The sequence below is a fragment of the Solanum pennellii genome, chromosome 6, assembly GCF_001406875.1.
Source record: "Solanum pennellii chromosome 6, SPENNV200".
Lineage (NCBI taxonomy): Eukaryota > Viridiplantae > Streptophyta > Magnoliopsida > Solanales > Solanaceae > Solanum > Solanum pennellii.
Window position 1 is genome coordinate 13,718,401 of NC_028642.1, and position 8,132 is coordinate 13,726,532.

Below are 8,132 nucleotides of genomic sequence, written 5' to 3' on the forward strand. Positions count from 1 at the left end.
TATATATATATATATATACTTTCAATCATCACATTTTACACACTATCATGCTTAACATGAACGTATTTTTCACTTAGACAAACTATCATCAAGATGCACATTCCAATCTTCTAAGACATATGATGCTTAAAACATCATAAACATCATTTCACTTAACGTTATATGCCTTCAAGGACACTTTCAAAATACACACATCTATACAATATAATCATGAATTTCAAATAAACAACGCCACCAAAGGTCAACCATATCACTCAAGAGCTTTTACCAATAAGGATTAAACAATATAGCCAACTTACCCTTCATCCAAGATTTCACCATCTATTCATAATTTATCCCGTAATTCATCATAAATTAGCCCTTAGGGTAGTAGCCAAAACACAATACATCCATCACAAAACACAACTTCATCATTTCCAAGTCATGCTCATTAAACTCATTTCATAAGCTTAATAGTTGATAAAAGTACAAATATTGTTTCATTGAGGTTTTGTCATTAAAGTCATCACTTAATACTAAGAACAAATCATATGAATCATTAGAACATTTTCATGCGAAGACCCATACTTAGAGTCAAAGAATAAAGAAGTGGGATTTTGAAAACGCTTTTTGAATCTCTTTGAGGGGTTCCTTTTATTAGAGAAGAGTCAAGGATGAACTGCCATACCTTAATATGAAGAATCCCACGAGATTTGGTGAAGAAAATTTTTATGCATCCATAGCCCAAGCGGCATGACCTTGACCTTCAATGGAGGCTTTAGAGGGTTTTGGAAGAAAAGACCTTTTTAGGGTTTTCGGAATTTTTTATTTCTAATTGAGGTCTTGTGGTTTTTTATGGGGTAATGGGTGTATAATGAGCTAAAATCAGTATTACCACCCCCCTCAAAATACGCAAAACACCCCCAAATTATAAAGACCATTTTATACAAGTCAAACATCACTTAAATTTTCAGAGTTATCATCGGGGAACAAGTTAGTAACGCGGAGCTGCTACCAGAACGTTTTTCAAAATAATTTTTATAATAGGCGAGTCTGCGACGTGGAAAAAGAATTTTTGCCTAAGCTGGACCAAGTTTGTGACGCGCACGTGTTGCCTGCTAGCACAAATGCTTGCTACCGATCGACAGCTTACTTTGCCAAAGGTGGGGTCCCTTCGTGGACCCCTAGGGCGATCCTTGGGAAGTAGTACCTGGTCTTTTCGTTCCTGTATACTTCTTTGTACCTATTAAAAGTGTTTTTACAAGTTTAAGTCTCCATAAATTACATAAAAATACATACAACATACAAGGACACACTAGTACACACAAGGTTATTGTCTGAACGTCTTGGTTATCCCTTGAAGTTTGACTCCCAAACTTCACTAACTGACTTCTAATGTTAAAATACATCATTATTAACTTATGAAACACTTGTGAAGATCTAGTTCAACTAAGTTTGTTTTGATGATGTAACAATACTCCCCCACTTGGAACAACATTCTTCCTCCAATGACTCTAAACACTTTCGAGGACTTCGACGATCCAACTAGCAATTTACCACACATATAATAAAGGTCATAACATTCATAGTGAATGCACAAAACTCACAAGGAACACAAACTTCATTTCATTAAACACTTTAAGAAACATAATCAATTTGGAATAAATTCTATAATTCAAAGAGCACACATACTTCATCATTTTCATTTCATTTGTGGAGAACTATCTTCTCCAACATTAGAGATGCTCATCACATTATTTCAAACTCAACATGTAATAACTTTCAAATCAGACATTGGCACATGACATAAAAACTTTTAAGCAATTAAGCAAATATCATTAGCTACACATTGACATGAGAAATATAGATTAACTATCAATCTACTCATGAAACTATGATATCAGAAAGAGCATGCAAAACAATAAACCATCAAAGGCACTCATCATTATAAGGATAAAAGCAACTCATAGTAATATGCAAGACTCTAAACATAGCGATACTACTAAGAATTCTTATCTCAATATTGAGTAAGATAGATGGAAAAGATCAGATATCGACTACCCTCCTACTAAACTCATTCTCCTCCACTTAAGGTAAACTCATCTAAAGAAAATCAAAAAAATCTTAAGGAACTATAATTTACCAGGGATTCTATTTTGGATTAGCTCTTTAGCCTATACTCATCAACTCTTGTTAAGGCCCTTACCAAGAATCTTCAAGGTCTCATACTTCAAAATCCCACAACACCTCTTATAAAGTTTAAACTCATACAAAACTTAACTTTTGAACATCAAAAATAAAAAATAACCTTACTTATAAATATGTTTTAGAGGAAGTGTGTAAATTTTGAAGTGATTTGGAGTCGAATATCAAAGGACGACCAAAACGTTCGACGACTAGTCACCTATGTGTCTCATGTGTCCATGCTTATTTATATACTGTGTCATGATCTTATTATGTATTAAAATGAGTTATAATTATTGTTAAAGATGGTATATGTATTTTTGAGAAGGTTGGAGGTCAAACGTCCAAGAATGTCCAAGGAGTTCGAAAGATGTGTGTCTTGATGGGGCCTAGCCTGTTTGGACGAGTTGAAGGTGTTTGTTTTGGGTGAAACTTATGTGGAAGGTATTCAACTTTTTAATATTTTTATTTATGTTGTAAACGTCTGGGTACGACTTGTAAAGGTCCCCGCAAAGCCCCACAAGAAGGACCCAAGGATGGTCGAGACACTGCCTTAGTAGTGTCAATCGATGGATAAAACGACGGCCAGTTGGTCAACCAACGGCCAGTTGGTGAGGTACCATCGATTTGTACTTAGATTGGGAAGGTTTCAACCCAAAATTTTGCAAAGGACTAGTCGACGGAAGCCAAAGGATAGTCTGTAGACTGACCTACGGCCAGTCGATTGCTCCATCGATGGTGGTCTGTAAACTGGTGCCTACGCACTGTTTTATTTAAGAGTTTAATAGGAAATTCACCCCACATCCTAACCTGATTCTAATAGGTTTATTGAGCAAATTTTGGCTGTATACAAGGTATTAAAAACGTGAAGAAACCATGCCAAATCCTCTCCACGTAATTAAACCTTTTCCCTCCAAAAATATTCTATCTAGAACCTCCATTGTTCGTGAAGCTCCAGAACAGCATGGAACTTGGATATCTGTGGATGAATCATCATGTTTTAGATATTTTAATGTAGATAGAGGCATGGCGATACTTAATCTCTAGTTATCCTTTAATCTAGAGTGTTAATCTCAAAGTTTCAAAGAAAGTTTATGATCAAAGTTCTTCTTTTTCTTTCTAGCCATGGGTTCTTCTTCAAAGTTTATGAACCCATGCTCTTTCACAAACATGATTTTAGCCTATGTATGTCTTTATGATCTTGATCTTATGCATATCGATTTGCGATTCAATTATCTTAATACGTTTATGTTTACTGTCTAGTATGTATATTGATGGTGAATCATTGATGAATTATCCATGTGAATCAATGCGTGAAGGTTTGAACATGCCTAGCCTAGTCTTCATTATGATCATTGAAGTGTGGGTCCTAAATTGGTTAAAAAAGTGGATTTTGATTAAATTGTTGTACTTGTAGCTACTATTTTAGCTTAATACCATGGTTGAATTGTGGATATAAATGTTTTATGATCAAAGTAAAGAAGGCTTGATTTGAATTGATCTAGGTTCTTGTAGTCTACCAAGTAGTAACTTGTGATCCTTACGTTAGGTAGTTGTTATATGAATTGATCATGATTAATTGTCTATAGCTGCTACCTATAACGTTATGAGAGTATGAATTATGTGTAATGGATTTAATATGGGTAAATTCATGATAGTTTGAATAGGATTAACCTATGTAAACTTACCTTCCATGAATTTCTAATATGAAACATGCTTACAGTGAATTCGATCTTATTGGAAATTGTAGAAGTGTCTTGTCTAGATTATGTTTTCATTATCTACTGCCTAGTATGTACTTTATTGGTAAAATATGATTGATTATTAATACTTTGGTAAAATCAATAAGATGGCCTATTCTCTCTACTCTACGTTTAATAGACAGTTTAATGCCTAAAATAGTAGCTTGATCTTGAAGAGCTTTAAGCACATTTACGATAAGATTAAGTGTATGATTATCTACTGATTTTGATTGAAAATATTGATTGAATATGACTTATAATCTATGTAAGTGAAACTGTTGATGGTCTATGTCCTTCTACCTTCTAGTATGCTAATGTATTGTACAAGTTGTAACGTTACCTTGTAGTGGCTTATGCTTAATTTCATGTATGATTATGTTACCTTAAGATACTTCCCTATACTTGATTTATTGATAAAATAGTAGTAATTGTCAATGATGACCAAAGTCTAAAGGATTGGTAAGAAATCCTCTACTCGTTTACTTCTCTATTTCATTATAGTAATGTTGATGAAGACTTGTATGGCATTGTGTGGTATGGCCCACTTATGGTGGCGGTGTTTACTTTATTTGCATTACATATGTGTTGACCATGTCCGTGAAGTTAAATTGATGAATATATGAACAAGTGCTTATGACGACACTATGTGAAGATTATGCCTACTTTCCTATTCTAGTTGTGATGTAGGGTGTATGGCTATTAAATGAGCATGTGTATACCCATGTTAGGGTAAAGTATAGGTGCTTACATTGATGAGTAAAATAGTTGATAATCCCTTACCTATGTACTCTTATGAGTAAAATAGTTGATCATCCCTTACCTATGTACTCCTATATGACTTTTGGGTCCGAGGTAAAACTACTACGAAGTCCATATTGATGTCTTTCCACTTCCAAGTAGAAATTTGGATCTCTTGTAGTAAGCCTCCCAGCTTTAGATGTTTGGCCTTTACTTATTGGCAATTCGGACACTTAGCGACAAATTCCGCTATGTTCCTTTTTAGACCTTTCCACTAACTTATTTCCCTTAGGTCATGGTACATTTTCGTCGACCCCGGATGAAATGAGTAGCTGGACCAATGTGCTACTTCTAAGATCAATTCCCTTAACCCATCCATATCGGGAACACATAGTCTCCCTTGGTACCTTAACACACTATCCCCCCCTAAGGAGAATGATTCATTAAACTTGCCAAGAACCTATTCTTTCAACTCCATTAAGACTAAATAAAGGTGTTGTTTGGAATTCACCTCAACCGCTAAAGATGACTCAAGATTCTGATGAACTATGGCACCCTCTTCTAGAGAACACTCCAGCCTCACCCCCTACCAAGACAACCTATGTACCTCCCTTTCTAGGTCTTTTTTGGCTTAATCAATATGGGATACACTACACATAGTCATATGACTTAGGGCATCTTTAACTACATTAGCTTTACCGGGATGATAAAGGACACTCATATCATTATCTTTCAACAACTCAAGCCACCTTCTTTGTCAGAGCTCCTTTTGGGTAAACATATATTGGAGACTTTTATGATCGGTAAAAACATCAACATGAAACCCATACAAGTAATGCCTCCAAATTATAAAAGCAAACACCACAGCGCTAATTCAAGGTCATGAGTGGGGTAATTTCTCTCATGTACCTTTAGTTTCCTAGAGGCATAAGCTATCATATTCCCGTGTTGCATAAGAACACACCCCAAACATACTCGAGATGCGTCGCAATACACCACAAAACCCTTTGTACCATACTGTAAGGTAAACATCAGAGCGGAAGTAAGCCTAACTTTCATCAATTAGAAGCTATTCTCACATGTCTCCGACCACTCAAAATTTTTACTCTTTTGCATCAAAGTAGTCACAAGAGACGCAATGCATGCAAAAACATCCACGAACCTGCGATTATAACCCACTAAACCCAAGAAACTCCTAATGTCAGTTAGAGTCAATGGTCTAGGCCAATTTTTCACTACTTCAGTCTTGCTTGGGATACTTCAATTCCCTCACTAGAAATGATGTTCCCAGGAAAAGTCACTGATCTCAACCAAAACTCAAACTTACTATATTTGTTATACAATTGATGTTCTTTATGAGTTTGAAATACTACTATCAAATGACCAATATGATCATCCTCATTCTTCAACTATACAAAGATATCGTCAAAGAAGACAATGACAAACAAATCTTGGTAATTTTGAAATACTCTATTCATTAGGTCGATAAATTCTGCTGGAGCACTAGTGAGACCGAAAGACATGACCAAGAACTCATAATACCCATACCTAGTCCAAAAGAGCGTCTTTGTTATATCCTACCCTGTCACCCTACGTTTATGATACCCCAACCTCAAGTCTATCTTTGAAAAGTAACTTGCCACTTGGAGTTGGTCAAATAGATCATCAATCAGAGGGAGAGGGTACTTATTTTTAATGGTGACCTTGTTGAGTTGGCGGTAATCAATACACATTCTCAAAGACCTATCTTTCTTTTTGACAACTAACACAGGAGAACCCCATGGAGATATACTAGGCCTTATAAAGCCTTTGTCAAGCAAATCTTTGACTTGAGCGTTCAACTCCTTCAATTCGACCAGAGCCATCGAATATTGAGGGATTGAAATGGGATTCGTTTCCGGTAACAAATCGATCAATTTACCGTTTTGGAGGATTACCGTAAGGTCATTAGGAAACACCTCCAAAAATTAACTCACTACGGGGACCGACTCAATAGGAGTACTTTTGGAATCTAAATCTTGGAATCTTACTATGTGATAGAGACAACCCTTTAAGATAATTTTATATGCTTTTAGACAAGATATTTTGCGACCTTTAGGAATAGAATTCCCCCTCTTCCACTCAACAGCGGGTTCATTTGGGAAGGTAAACCTCACCACTCTTGTCCTACAAACAATGGATGCAAAACATGCATGCAACCAAGCCATACCCAATATAATATCAAAATATAACATATCGAGTTCAACTAGATCAATATAAGAAACTTTGTTGGGCAATGAAATAGGAAAATTTCAATAGAATCTTTTAGCAACAACTAACTCTCCCGCAGGAGTAGGCACTAGAAAAGGCTCATGCAAAATATCGGGTAAAGTATCAAAATTTTTTAGCTAGTAGTGGTGTAAAAAAAAACCAAGTAGCACCCGGATAAAGTAAAGCATACACATAAAGCGTAATGATTTTTAAAATTCCGGTCACCACGTCGGGAGAGGTCTCTTTCTCACCCCAAGAATGAAGAGCATAAAAGCATTTCTTAATTGGATCATCACTAGAACCACATGGCTGTCCAACCTTCTTCTGCCCCTTAGAATTAGGACAATCTCTCAGCTTGTGCCAAACCTTCCCACAACCAAAGCATTTGTTCGACCCAAGGAGGCCAGAACAAAAATGCTTCTTTCCACATTCATTAAAAGATGGTTTATCAATATACGAACTCCCAACCTTCCCCTTTTGGACTTTTATCCTAGGGGACGTTTCATCCCCAGCCTTAGGAAAATTGGATGGAACTTGATTTGAGAATCTTTTCTTGAATCTAGGATTGTCGTGAATCTCAAGCCTATTCTTTGTACCTCCATCCTCAAAGGACCTTGCCCTCTTTGTATCCCTATACTTCCTCTTTGCTCTAGCCTCATTCGTCCTCCTAGCATGCACCATAGGACGGGAAATGTTCATATTGCCATATAAAATCGCTAATTGACATTCTTTTTGAAATTCATCTGATACACCTTTCACAAATCGACTCATCTCGTCTCTAGGATCGGAGACAAAGGAAGGAGCATATTTAGCCAATTCGATGAACTTCAAGGGGTAATCATGACCACTCATACCCCCTTGGCGGAGGTTAATGAATTCCATCACTTTGGCTTCGCTCTCTCTCTAGGTAAAAACCGGTCAACAAATGCCTTCTTGAAGATCTCCCAAGTCACCGGCCCTCCTCGAAGCAGTCTATTGTTTCTCCATTGCACATACAATGCTTGGGCCACATCCTTGAGTTGGTACATGGCCAACTAATCCTTTTATCTTGTAGACACCACCATAGCATAAAGTATCTTGTATACCTCATCAACAAATTCTTGCGGGTCTTCATGAACCTTAGACCCATAGAAGGTAGGAGGATTCATCAGAGTGAAGTCCCTTAGTTGGGAAGCCATAGTAGAAACTTGTTGATGAACCCAAGGTGCAACCTCACGATTGGCTTGGGCTGTCATCACT

The 8,132-nt window shown here is 36.6% G+C and overlaps 1 pseudogene; it reads right to left on the minus strand.

Annotated features, from left to right (window-relative positions):
• LOC107022123 overlaps nucleotides 1-7,775 on the minus strand; it is an 86,649-nt pseudogene extending 78,874 nt beyond the window's left edge.
• Between the last annotated feature and the right edge of the window lie 357 nt (nucleotides 7,776-8,132).